Below are 12,846 nucleotides of genomic sequence, written 5' to 3'. Positions count from 1 at the left end.
AGGCTGGAAGTTAGTGCAGTTTTTTCCTTGGATTGTTTGAACAATATTCAATCTTACATGAATTTCAGGGCTTTGGTAGAGTAGATATGAGAGAATTGGGTGGCTAACTTGATTCTGAAGATGAATTTCTACTACAAATTGGAATTGGTCTTGATTGTCATATATCTTGGCTGGTATCAAGATGAAGGATTTGTAATTAAATTTTCTCAGCTTTTCTTTTTTCTTTTATTTTAAAAAATCTTTTGATTTTGTTTAATGATCTTGTTCCTTGCTGTATTTGGTTCATTCTAATTTTCAGGAATTCCCTTTTTAGAGTAAGGTTTACACTTTTTCTTCTAAGTTACTTATTCTATTTCAAATTCTTTCTTTAAAGATAGCTTTTATTTTCATTTTTTTGTCTCTTACCCTATTTTTTCTTGTAGAATTCACATAGTCTTTTTGGAAAATTGCCATTTTTTCTGAGTTTCTGTTTGCAGTTATTATACAATTAGACTTACATTAATTTTTGAAACAAGATAGTATTTTCTTTGATTTACTCACCTCTCCAACTTTAGTTCCTGAAATTCATATTCATGCCAAGTTCAAATTCTGTTCCCAGTTGAAGCTGTTTGGTGCTGCCCTAGATCTTTGAGGCTCTCTGTTCCTGCTGACAAGTGGTACAGAAGCTTGTAGGCTATACATGTCCTATCTGTGGTCAAGCTAGGAAATACCGATGATGGTTTTGCTGGAGGTTAGGGGAAAAGGGACTTTTACCTATTGCTTGTATTCTGTTCTCTGACTTCTGGTGTTCTAGGCTGGAAGTTAGTGCAGTTTTTTCCTTGGATTGTTTGAACAATATTCAATCTTACATGAATTTCAGGGCTTTGGTAGAGTAGATATGAGAGAATTGGGTGGCTAACTTGATTCTGAAGATGAATTTCTACTACAAATTGGAATTGGTCTTGATTGTCATATATCTTGGCTGGTATCAAGATGAAGGATTTGTGATTAAATTTTCTCAGCTTTTCTTTTTTGTTTTATGATAAGTGATTAACACCAATTAAGCTTCTTTAGGAAATTATTATCAATATTTATATTCATTTCTCTATTTGGGGGCTAGAACTTCCTTAAACTGGTCAGAATAGAATTACATTACATATTATGTTTTTCTCATTTTTATTCTTTCTCTAATTTTATATAAATTTTGACTTTTGTACTTGTAGTTGAAGTAGAATGGGAGCAAACTTATGTAGCATGCATGGAAGTGAACTTCTGAGCCTCATGGTATTGGTATAATCAGTAGTGATTGGCAGCAAAAAGATTTCTTTAACTCATCCTTCTTGGAGATGGCTGCCACAAGGAAAAGAGCTAAAAACATTCAATAACATTTCAGAAGATAGACATCTTAAAGAACTTACTTGGGAAGTGCAGAGCTGAAACTAAGGTAAAATGACTGTTCAGCAGTGCCACAATGTGTTTAATGTTATGATGTGACAGTATAACAGGAACTATGGATAATTTTCTGTATTTAAGCCAATGTGCACTTATTGGTTTTTTATATTTTAAGAACAGTTTTTGTGGAGAGAAAAAGTTGTCTCATACCTCATCTACCATGCACACTCAAAACCTTTCTTTTGGGAAGATGCCAGATTTGTGTTAAACCTAAGTTTTAAGTAATTCTTTCCCTCATCCTCCCACCATTGTTCTGAAGTGGGAAGACATATAAAATGCTAGAGATAAGAAAAAGCCTAAACTTTTGGTCAGATTACTTCAAGACTGAATTCAGTACCCCTTCACTCCAAAACTAGGAGCAAGGCCTTGAAAGAGTAACTATAGTCCTTCACCAGAAGATTTATAGTTATTCACTCACATGGCAAGTGGTCGCCTACAAAACTGATTTCAGAATAATTCCTATAACAAGTCAGTTTATTGTGATGATAAGATTAATTTCATTTTTTGCTGTTGTTTGGTCCTATCATGTCTAATGCCTCTCAATTCCTTTCTTGGAGAAACTTGAATGATACTTGAGTATAAGGCTGAAGTGCAACTTTTTGGTCTCTCTCCTTTCTGACCTCTGAATCAGATCTCCTTGAGAAAACTATCTGCATTAGAGGCTTTCGCTTCTCTTACTCTCTTCTAAACTCTCTGCAATCTGGTTTCAGACCTCATATCAATTGAAACTACTCTCACCAAAATTATCTATGATGTTTTTAATTGCTTTTTATCAACTTTTATCTTTCATGACCTCTCCGCAATCTTTGAGACTGTCAATTACTTATTTTTCCATGGTACTCTCTTTTTTTCTCTAGGTTTCCATGACACAATTCTTTCCTGGTTCTACTATCTCGCTGAGCACTCCATATATGTCTCTACCACTCCACATAAGTTTCTGTTGCTACAATTTCATCCATGTCACATTCATGGGTGTTCCAAAGATCTGTCTTGGACTGCCTTTTCTTCTCCTTCTAGAAACTCCTAACCAGGGAACAGCGAATTTAAAAAAATGTTTTGATAACAATATTTCAGAACAATTAATTTCCTTTGTAATTCTATGTATTTTATTTTATGCATTAAAAACATTATTCTGAGGAATCCATAGGTTTCAGATTGCCAAAGGATATAAGATACAAAAAAACTATTAAAAATTCCTGCTCTTATCTGGAATTATGCCCCAAAAGTTATCAAACTGTGCATATCCTTTGATCAAGCAGTGTTACTACTGGGCTTATACCCCAAAGAGATACTAAAGAAGGGAAAGGGACCTGTATGTGCCAAAATGTTTGAGGCTTGGAGAGACTTACATGAACTGATGCTAAGGGAAATGAGCAGAACCAGGAGATCATTATACACTTCAACAACGATACTGTATGAAGATGTATTCTAATGGAAGTGGACTTCTTCGACAAAGAGATCTAACTCAGTTTCAATTGATCAATGCTGGACAGAAGCAGCTACACCCAAAGAAAGAACACTGGGAAATGAATGCAAATTGTTGGCATTTTTGTTTTTCTTCTCGGGTTATTTTTACCTTCTGAATCCAACTCTTCCTATGCAACAAGAGAACTGTTTGGTTCTACACACATATATTGTATCTAGGATATACTATGACATGTTTAACATGTATAGGACTGCTTGCCATCTAGAGGAGAGGGTGGAAGGAGGGAGGGGAAAAGTCGGAACAGAAGTGAGTACAAGGGATAATGTTGTAAAAAAAAAAAAAAATTACCCAGGCATGGGTTCTGTCAATAAAAAGTTATAATTATTAAAAAAAAAAAATCCTGCTCTTGTTACTACTGGGCTTATATCCCAAAGAGATCTTAAAAAGGGAAAAGGACCCACATGTGCAAAAATGTTCGTGGCAGCCCTTTTTGTAGTGGCGAGAAACTGGAAAATGAATGGATGCCCAACAATTGGAGAATGGCTGAATAAATTATATTATATGAATGTTATGGAATATTATTGTTCTATAAGAAATGACCAACAAGATGATTTCAAAGAGGCCTAGAGAGACTTACATGAACTGATGCTGAGTGAAATGAGCAGAACCAGGAGATCATTGTATACGGCAACAGTAAGACAATACGATGATCAATTCTGATGGACGTGGCTTTCTTCAACAATGAACTGATTCAAACCAGTTCCAATTATTCAGTAATGAAGAGAGCCAGCTACACCTAAGAAGAGGACTGTGGGAACTGAATGTGGACCACAACATAGCATTCTCATTCTCTCTGTTGTTTGCTTGCATTTTTGTTTTCCTTCTCAGGTTTTTTTTTTCTTTCTAGATCTGATTTTTCTTGTGCAGCAAGATAACTCTATGGATATGTATACACATATTGGATTTAACATATATTTTAACATGTATTGGAATACCTGCCATTTAGAGGAAGGAGTGGGGGGAAGGAGGGGAAAATTTGGACAGAAAGTTTGCAAGAGTTAGTGTTGAAAAATTACCCATGCATATGTTCTGTAAATAAAAAGCTATAAAATATATATATATTCCTCAAAAAAATTTTTTTTTCCTGCTCCATGCTCTCTTACTTGGTGATCTTGTTAACACCAATGGGTTCAATTGTTGTCTCTATGCAGATAATTCCCAGATCCACATATCTAGCCCTAGTCTCTCTCCTGGGCTCCACATCAACAATTGACTTTCAGGATGTTCCACAAACATCTCAAACTCAGGATGTCTAAAACACAACTTGTTATCTCTTTCCTCAAATCCTTTTCTCTACTCAGGTTTCCTATTACTTTTAAGGCTATCTCCATCTTCCCACAAACGATCAGATTTGCAATTTACTGATGTCTTTGACTCCTCACTCTCACTCACCCCACATATCCAATTTATTGTCAGTTTTTGTTATTTATAACTACAGTGCATATCTCCTTTACATTCCCTTCTCTCCACTTATACAATGACTGTCTAGTTCAGGCACTAATCACCTCCAACTTGGGTTACAGTAATAGCTAAAAAACAGAAGGGAGGCTGAAAAAAAGGAGAATAGATTGAAGAAGGTGGTGGTCATAAACAATACACTGGTGAGAAAAGAAAGGGTGCAAGAAAAAGAAGAGAATAACTTGGGAAAAATAGGATGGTGGGAACAGAACTGGTAATCTTAACTGTGAATGTGAATGAGATGAACTCTCCCATAAAATGGAAGTGGATAATAGACTAGATTAAAAGCCAGAATCCTACAATATGTTGTTTATTAAAAAAAAAATTGAAGTAGAGAGATGCATAGAGAGGAAAGGTAAAAAGGCTGTATCAGAATGTATTATGCTTCAATGGAAGTAAAAAAAAAAAGCATGGATAAGCTATCCTGACTTTTGATTAAGCAAAAGCAAAAACAGATCTAATTAAAAGAGCTAAGGAAAGAAACTAGATCTTGCTAAAAAGGTAATATAAAGAAATATCAATACTAAATATATATGCACCAAATGGTATGACATCCAAATTCTTAGAGAAGTTAATGAATTGCAAGAAAAAATAGATAGCAAAACTATATTAGTGGGAGTTCTCAATTTCCCCTTTTCAGAACAAAATAAATATAACCACAAAATAAACAAGAAGTTAAAGTGATGAACAGAATTTTAGAAAAGTTGGGTATTTTTGTATTTTACTTTATGCATTAAAAAAAAATTCTGAGGAGGATTCCACAGATTTCATCAAATTTCTAAAAGGGTCTTACTCTAATCTAGAACAAAGCTTCTTAAACTGTGGGTAGCAAAAAAGTTGGCAACAATACAAGGTATCAAATATTCTGCCAAAACTTAATTATTTGTAAAAATAAATAAGCACATCCATTTCATTAGTGTGCAAATTTTATTTTGCCTTTAATAAATGGCAAAATTTTTTGTATATCAAAGAATTGTTTTGAAATAAATTTATGATTTGTTATAAAAAAAGAAAAGAAAAGAAAAGTTGGGTATGACAGACCTTTGGAGAAAATGGGGATAGAAAGGAATATTCTGATCATGATGCAATAAAAATTCTATGTAATGAAAGATCATGGAAAAGTAGAACAAAAAAGTACTTGGAAACCAAATAATTTACTTCTAAAAAATGAATGGGTCAAACAACAAATCACAGAAACAAGTGACAGTTTCATCCAAGAGAATGACAATAATGAGGCAACATACCAAAACTTATGGAATGCAGCCAAAACAATTCTTAAAAGAGAAATTTTATGTCATTTGTAACCCAAATTGGAGGTGATTAGTGCCTGAACTAGACAGTCGTTGTGTAAGTGGAGAGAAGGGAATGTAAAGGAGATATGTACTGTAGTTATAAATAACAAAAATTGACAACAGATTGCATATGTGGGATGAGTGAGAGTGAGGAGTCAAAGACATCAGTAAGTTGCAAATCTGATTGTTTGTGGAAGGATGGAGATAGTCTCAAAAAAGAGAAATGGGATTCATACATGAATAAAACAGAGAAAGAAGATCAATGAACTGGACATGCAATTTAAAACCTACAAAAAACAATAAATTAACCCTCCCCCACCCAAACAAATACCAAATTCTAAATTCTAAAAATCAAAGAAATAAAATTGAAAGAAAACTATTGAACTAATAAAAAATAAGAGTTGGTTTTATGAACAAACCAACAAAACAGATAAACCTTTGCTTAATTTGATTAGAAAAAGGAAAGAAAAAAAAACAAATTACTAGTGTTGAAAATGAAAAGAGTGGACTTACCATCAATGAAGAAATGAAAGCAATAATTAGGAGCTATTTTGTCCAATTGTATTCAAATAAATCTGATAATCTAAGTGAAATGGATAAATACTTACCAAAAAAAAAAAAAGTTTGCCCAGATTCAACAGTGGAGGAAATAAATTACTTAAATAGTCCCATTTTAGAAAAATTAACTGAACAATGAACTCCCTAAGAAAAAAAAATCTCCAGGGCCAGATGGATTTACAAGTGAATTCTACCAAACGTTTAAAGAACAATTAATTCCAATACTATGTAAATGATTTGGAAAAATAGGGAAAGGAGGAGTCCCACTAGATTCCTTTTATGACAGATATGGTGCCAATACCTAAACCAGAAAGGACCAAAACAGAGAAAGTAAATTACAGACCAATTAATATCGATGCAAAAATCTTAAATTAGATATTAGCAAGGGGCAGCTAAATGGCACAATGGATAACACACCAGCCTTGAATTCAGGAAGACCTGAATCTGGCCTCAGAAACTTAATACTTACTAGCTCTGTAACCCTGGGCAAGTCACTTAACTCCAATTGCCTCACAAAAAACCAAAAATAAAACCAAAATATCAGCAAAAAGATTACACCAATTAATTTATCTCCAGGATAATATACTACGAGCAAGTAGGATTTATGCCAGGAATGCAAGGCTGGTATACATTAGAAAAACTATTACTACAACTAACTATATCATAATCAAACTAACAAAAGTCATGATTATTTCAATTGATGCAGAAAAAGCATTTGACAAAATTTAATACCCATTCCTATTTCAAATATGAGAGGACATAGGAATAAATGGAGTTTTTCTTAAAATGGTAAGTAGCATCTATCTAAAACCATCAGCAAGCACTGTATATGATGGGGATAAAATAGAAGCATTCCCAATAAAACCAGGGATGAAATAAATTTCCTATTAACACCACTATTATTCAATACTATATAGAAATGTTAGTTTTAGCAATAAGAGAAGAAAAAGACATTGAAGGAATCAGAGTAGGTAACGAGGAAACAAAATTATCACTCTTTGAAGATGATATAATGGTATACTTAGAGAATGAACTTAAAAACCACTAAAAATGATGAATAACTAGCAAAGTTGCAGGATATAAAATAAAACCCACATATCATTGGCATTTCTGTAAGTTACCAACAAAGTCCAACAACAAGAGGTAGAAAGAGAAACTTTGTTTAAAATAACTGTAGATAATATAAAATATTTGGGTGCCTACCTGCCAAGACAAACCAAGGAATTATATGAACACAATAACAAAACATTTCTCACACTAACTCAGATCTAAACCAGGGGTCCTCAAACCTGCGAGCCAGATGCGGCAGCTGAGGACGTTGTTTTGTTTTTGTTTTGTTTTTTTAAATAACTTTTTATTGACAGAACCCATGCTAGGGTAATTTTTTACAGCATTTTCCCTTGCACTCACTTCTGTTCCAATTTTTCCCCTCCCTCCCTTCACTCCCTCCCTCAGATGGCAAGCAGTCCTTTACATGTTGAATAGGTTACAGTATATCCTAGATACAATATATGTGTGCAGAACCAAACAGTTCTCTTGTTGCACAGGAAGTGTTGGATTCAGAAGGTATAAATAACCCAGAAAAACAAAAATGCAAGCAGATTATATTCATTTCCCAGTGTTCTTTCTTTGGGTATAGTTGCTTCTGTCCATCCTTGATCAATTGAAACTGAATTAGCTCTCTTTATCGAAGAGATCCACTTCTATCAGAATACATCCTCAAACAGTATCGTTGTTGAGGTATATAATGATCTCCTGGTTCTGCTCATAACTTAGCATCAGTTCATGTAAGTCTCACCAGTCCTCTCTGTATTCATCCTGCTGGTAGCTGAGTACATTTATCCCCCCCAGGGCTATGAAGTTTCTTTATTTAAAGGCCCACAAAACAAAGTTTTTGTTTTTACTGTAGTCTGACCCTCCAACAGTCGAGGGACAGTGAACTAGCTCCCTATTTAAAAAGTTTGAGGACCCCTGATCTAAACAATTGGAAAAATATCAAGTGCTTATGGGTAGGGCTGAGCTAATACAATAAAAATGACTATTCTACCTACTTGTCTACTTGTTCAGTTCTATACCAATAAAACTGCCAAAAAATTATTTTATGGAGCTAGAAAAATAATAACAAAATTCACCTGTAAGAATAAAAGGTCAAGATATCAAGGGAATTTAAAAAATACAAAAGAAGGTGACCTATCAATACCAGATCTAAAACTATATTATAAAGCATTTCTAACTTTATTTGTGTGGAAAGTGTTTTATAATTTTGTTCACATAGTTCCTGACTTTCTTTTGGCAGGTAGACTCCCAAATATTTTATATTATCCACAGTTATTTTAAATGGAATTTCTCTTTCTGTCTCTTGCTATTGGGATTTATCAGTAATATATAGAAATGCCGAACTTTGCTGAAGTTATTAAGATTGGCGGATCAGTGGAATAGGTGAGGTACATAAGACACAATAATCAATGACTATAGTAATCTAGTATTTTGATAAACCCCAAAACTCCAGTTTCTGGGATAATTACTACTTCAAAAAAATTGCTGGGAAAACTGGAAAATATATTAGAAATTTGGTATAGAGCTATACCTCATACTCCTTAACAAAATAAGGTCAAAATGGTTACATAATTTTGGCATAAAGGGTGATACCATTGGCAAATTAGGAGAGCAAGGGATAGTTTACTTATCAGATCTTTGGAGAAGGGAGGAATTTATGACTAAAGAAAAGCTAGAGAATATTATGAAATGTAAAATGGATAACTATATCACTATTGATTAGAGAAATGCAAATTAAAACAATTCTGAGGTATCATGTCACACCTCTCAGATTGGCTAAGATGATAGGAAAAGAAAATAATAAATGTTGGAGGAGACGTGGGAAAATAGAGACACTAATGTATTGTTGGTGGAATTGTGAAATAATTCAACCATTCTAGAGAACAATATGAAACTATGCCAAAAAAGCTATAAAATTATGCATATCCTTTGATCCAGCAGTGTCACTATTTGCTCTATATCCCAAGGAAATCATAAAAGAGAAAAAAGGACCCATATGTGCAAAATATTTGCAGCAACTCTTTTTGTGGTGGCAAAGAAAGGGAAAATGAGTAGATGTCTGCCCATCAATTGGGGAATGACTGAATAAACTGTGTTATATGAAAGTAATGGAATATTCCTTTTTCCTCCCAAAGAAATACTAAAGAAGGGAAAGGGACTTGTATGTGCCAAAATGTTTGTAGCAGCCCTATTTGTAGTGGCTAGAAACTGGAAAATGAATGGATGCCCATCAATTGGAGAATGGCTGGGTAAATTGTGGTATATGAATGTTATGGAATATTATTGTTCTGTAAGAAATGACCAGCAGCTGTGCATACCCTTTGATCCAGCAGTGTTTCTACTGGGCTTATACCCCAAAGAGATACTAAAGAAAGGAAAGGGACCTGTATGTGCCAAAATGTTTGTGGCAGCCCTGTTTGTAGTGGCTAGAAGCTGGAAAATGAAAGGATGTCCATCAATTGGAGAATGGTTGAGTAAATTGTGGTATATGAACGTTATGGAATATTATTGTTCTGTAAGGAACGACCAGCAGGATGAATACAGAGAGGACTGGCGAGACTTACATGAACTGATGCTGAGTGAAATGAGCAGAACCAGGAGATCATTATATACCTCAACAATGATACTGTTTGAGGATGTATTCTGATGGAAGTGGACCTCTTCGATAAAGAGAGCCTTAATTGATCAAAGATGGACAGAAGCAGCTACACCCAGAGAAAGAACACTGGGAAATGAATATAAACTGCTTGCATTTATGTTTTTCCTCCCAGGTTATTTATGCCTTCTGAATCCAATTCTCCCTGTGCAACAAGAAAACTGTTTGGTTCTGCACACATATATTGTATCTAGGATATACTGCAACCCATTCAACATGTAAAGGACTCTTGCCATCTCGGGGAAGGGGTGGAGGGAGGGAGGGGTAAAATCGGAACAGAAATGAGTGCAAGGGATAATGCTGTAAAAATTACCCTGGCATGCGTTCTATCAATAAAAAATTATTTAAAAAAAAAAAAAAAAAAAAAAAGAAATGACCAGCAGGATGAATACAGAGAGGACTGGCGAGGCTTACATGAACTGATGCTAAGTGAAATGAGCAGAACCAGGAGATCATTATACACTTCAACAACAATATTTATGAGGACATATTTTGATGGAAGTGGATTTCTTTGACAAAGAGACCTGAGTTTCAATTGATAAATGACGGACAGAAGCAGCTACACCCAAAGAAAGAAAACTGGGAAACGAATGTGAACTATCTACATTTTTGTTTTTCTTCCCGGGTTATTTATACCTTCTGAATTCAATTCTCCCTGTGCAACAAGAGAACTGTTCGGTTCTGCAAACATATATTGTATCTAGGATATACTGCAACATATCCAACATATATAGGACTGCTTGCCATTTAGGGGAGGGGGTGGACGGAGGGAGGGGAAAAATCGGAACAGAAATGAGTGCAAGGGATAATGTTGTAAAAAAATTACCCTGGCATGGATTCTGTCAATATAAAGTAATTATTAAATAAAAATTTAAAATAAAAAAAATTAAAAATAAAAATAAATAAATAAATAAAAAATAAATTAAAAAATAAATTTAAAAAAAAAAAAGAAAAAAAAAAGAAAGTAATGGAATATTATTGCTCTATTAAAAAATGATGAACAGCCTGATTTTAGAAAGGCCTGGAAAAATTTACATGAACTGATATTGAGTGAAACAAGCAAAACCAGGAATATACTGTCCACAATAACAGCAAGATTGTGTGATATCAACTATGAAAGATTTGTTTCTTCTCAGTGGTTTGGTGATTCAAGGCAATCCCAATAAACTTTGGATAGAAAATCCAATGCATATATCATATGCAGCCAGAGAAAGATCTATGGAGACTGAATGTAAATCCACACATGCTATGTTCACTGTTTTTTCTTTTTCTTCTGTGTTTTTTTTTCTCTTGTGGTTTTTCCCTTTTGTTCTGATTTTTCTCTCCCAACATGATTTATAAAGAATGTGTGTAACAAAGCAAAAAAAAAAATGTAAATGTATAACAAGAAAAAATAAAACAATGTATAAAAAAATAACTGTAGATAATATGAAATATTTGGGAGTCTACCTGCCAAGAAAAAGCCAGAAACTATATATATGAACACAGTTACAAAACACTTTTCACACAAATAAAATTAGATCTAAATATTTGGAAGAATATCAAGTGCTCAATATAATAAAATGACAATTCTACCTAAATTAATCTTCTTACTCAGTGCCATGCCAAACTGCCAAGAAATTAAGAAAAATTCATCTAAAAGAAGAAAGGGTCAACAATTTCAAGGTAATTAATGAAAAAATAGGCAAATGAAGGTGGCCTCACTGTCCCAGACCTAAAACTATTATAAAGCAGCAGTCATCAAAACCATTTGGTACTGGTTAAAAAAGAGAGTAGTCGATCAGTGGAATAAGTTAGGTTCACAGGGCAAAATAATCAATGACTATAGCAATTGAGTGTTTGACAAACCCAAAGACTCCAGCTTCTGGGACAAGAGCTCACTATTTAACAAAAATTGCTGGGAAAACTGGAAAATACTACAGTAGAAACTAGCCAATAATCAACATCTAACACTTTATACCAAGATAAGGTTGAAATGAGTTCGTGATTTAGATATAAAGAGTGATACTATAAGCAAATTAGGAGAACAAGGGATAGTTTTACCTCTCAGATTTGTGAAAGGAATTTATGGCCAAATAAAAGACAGAGATCATTATGAAATGTAAAATGGATAATTTTGATTAAAGAACTTTTATACAAACAAAACCAATGCAGTCAAGATTAGAAGGGAAACAGAAAGATGGGGAAAAAATTTTACATATAATATTTCTGATAAAGGCCTCCTTTCTAAAATATACAGAGAACTGACTTAAATTTATAAGAATACAAGCCATTCCCCAATTGATAAATGGTGAAAGGACATGAAAAATTTTCTGACGATGAAATTAAAGTTGTTTCTAGTTACATGAAAAAATGCTCAAAATCTCTATTGATTAGAGAAATGCAAATTAAGACAACTCTGAAGTACAATTTCACACTATTCAGATTGGCTAAGATGACAGGAAAAGATAATAATAAATGTTGGAGGGGAGGTGGGAAAACTGGAACATTAATGTGCTGTTGGTAGAGTTGGGAAATGATCCAACCATTCTAGAGAGCAATTTGAAACTATGCCCAAAGGACTATATAACTTGCATGCTCTTTGATTCAGTAGTGTCTCTACTAGGACTGTATCCCAAAGAGATCACAAAAAAGGGAAAAAGATCCACATGTGCAAAAATGTTTGTAGCAGCCTTTTTTATAGTGATAAGAAACTGCAAGTTGAGTAGACACCCATCAGTTAGGAAATGATTGAATAAGTTACAGTATATGAATATAATGGAATATTATTGTTCTGTAAGAAATGATGAGCAGGCTGATTCCAGAAAAGCCTGGAAAGACTTATGTGAAGTAATGCTGAGTGAAGTGAATAGAACCAGCAAGAGAACATTGTACATAGCAACAACAAGATTATGTGATCAACTGTGATG

At 33.8% G+C, this 12,846-nt stretch overlaps 1 protein-coding gene across 2 annotated transcripts in view; it reads right to left on the bottom strand.

Annotated features, from left to right (window-relative positions):
• The window catches only part of LOC127555407 (protein argonaute-4), a 67,719-nt gene that overhangs the window by 31,465 nt on the left and 23,408 nt on the right, over positions 1-12,846 (bottom strand). The window lies entirely within an intron of this gene.

This window comes from Antechinus flavipes, chromosome 3, assembly GCF_016432865.1.
Source record: "Antechinus flavipes isolate AdamAnt ecotype Samford, QLD, Australia chromosome 3, AdamAnt_v2, whole genome shotgun sequence".
Taxonomy (NCBI): domain Eukaryota; kingdom Metazoa; phylum Chordata; class Mammalia; order Dasyuromorphia; family Dasyuridae; genus Antechinus; species Antechinus flavipes.
The sequence above is the reverse complement of the archived record's forward strand: the minus strand, read 5'-3'. Positions and strand labels throughout refer to the sequence as shown.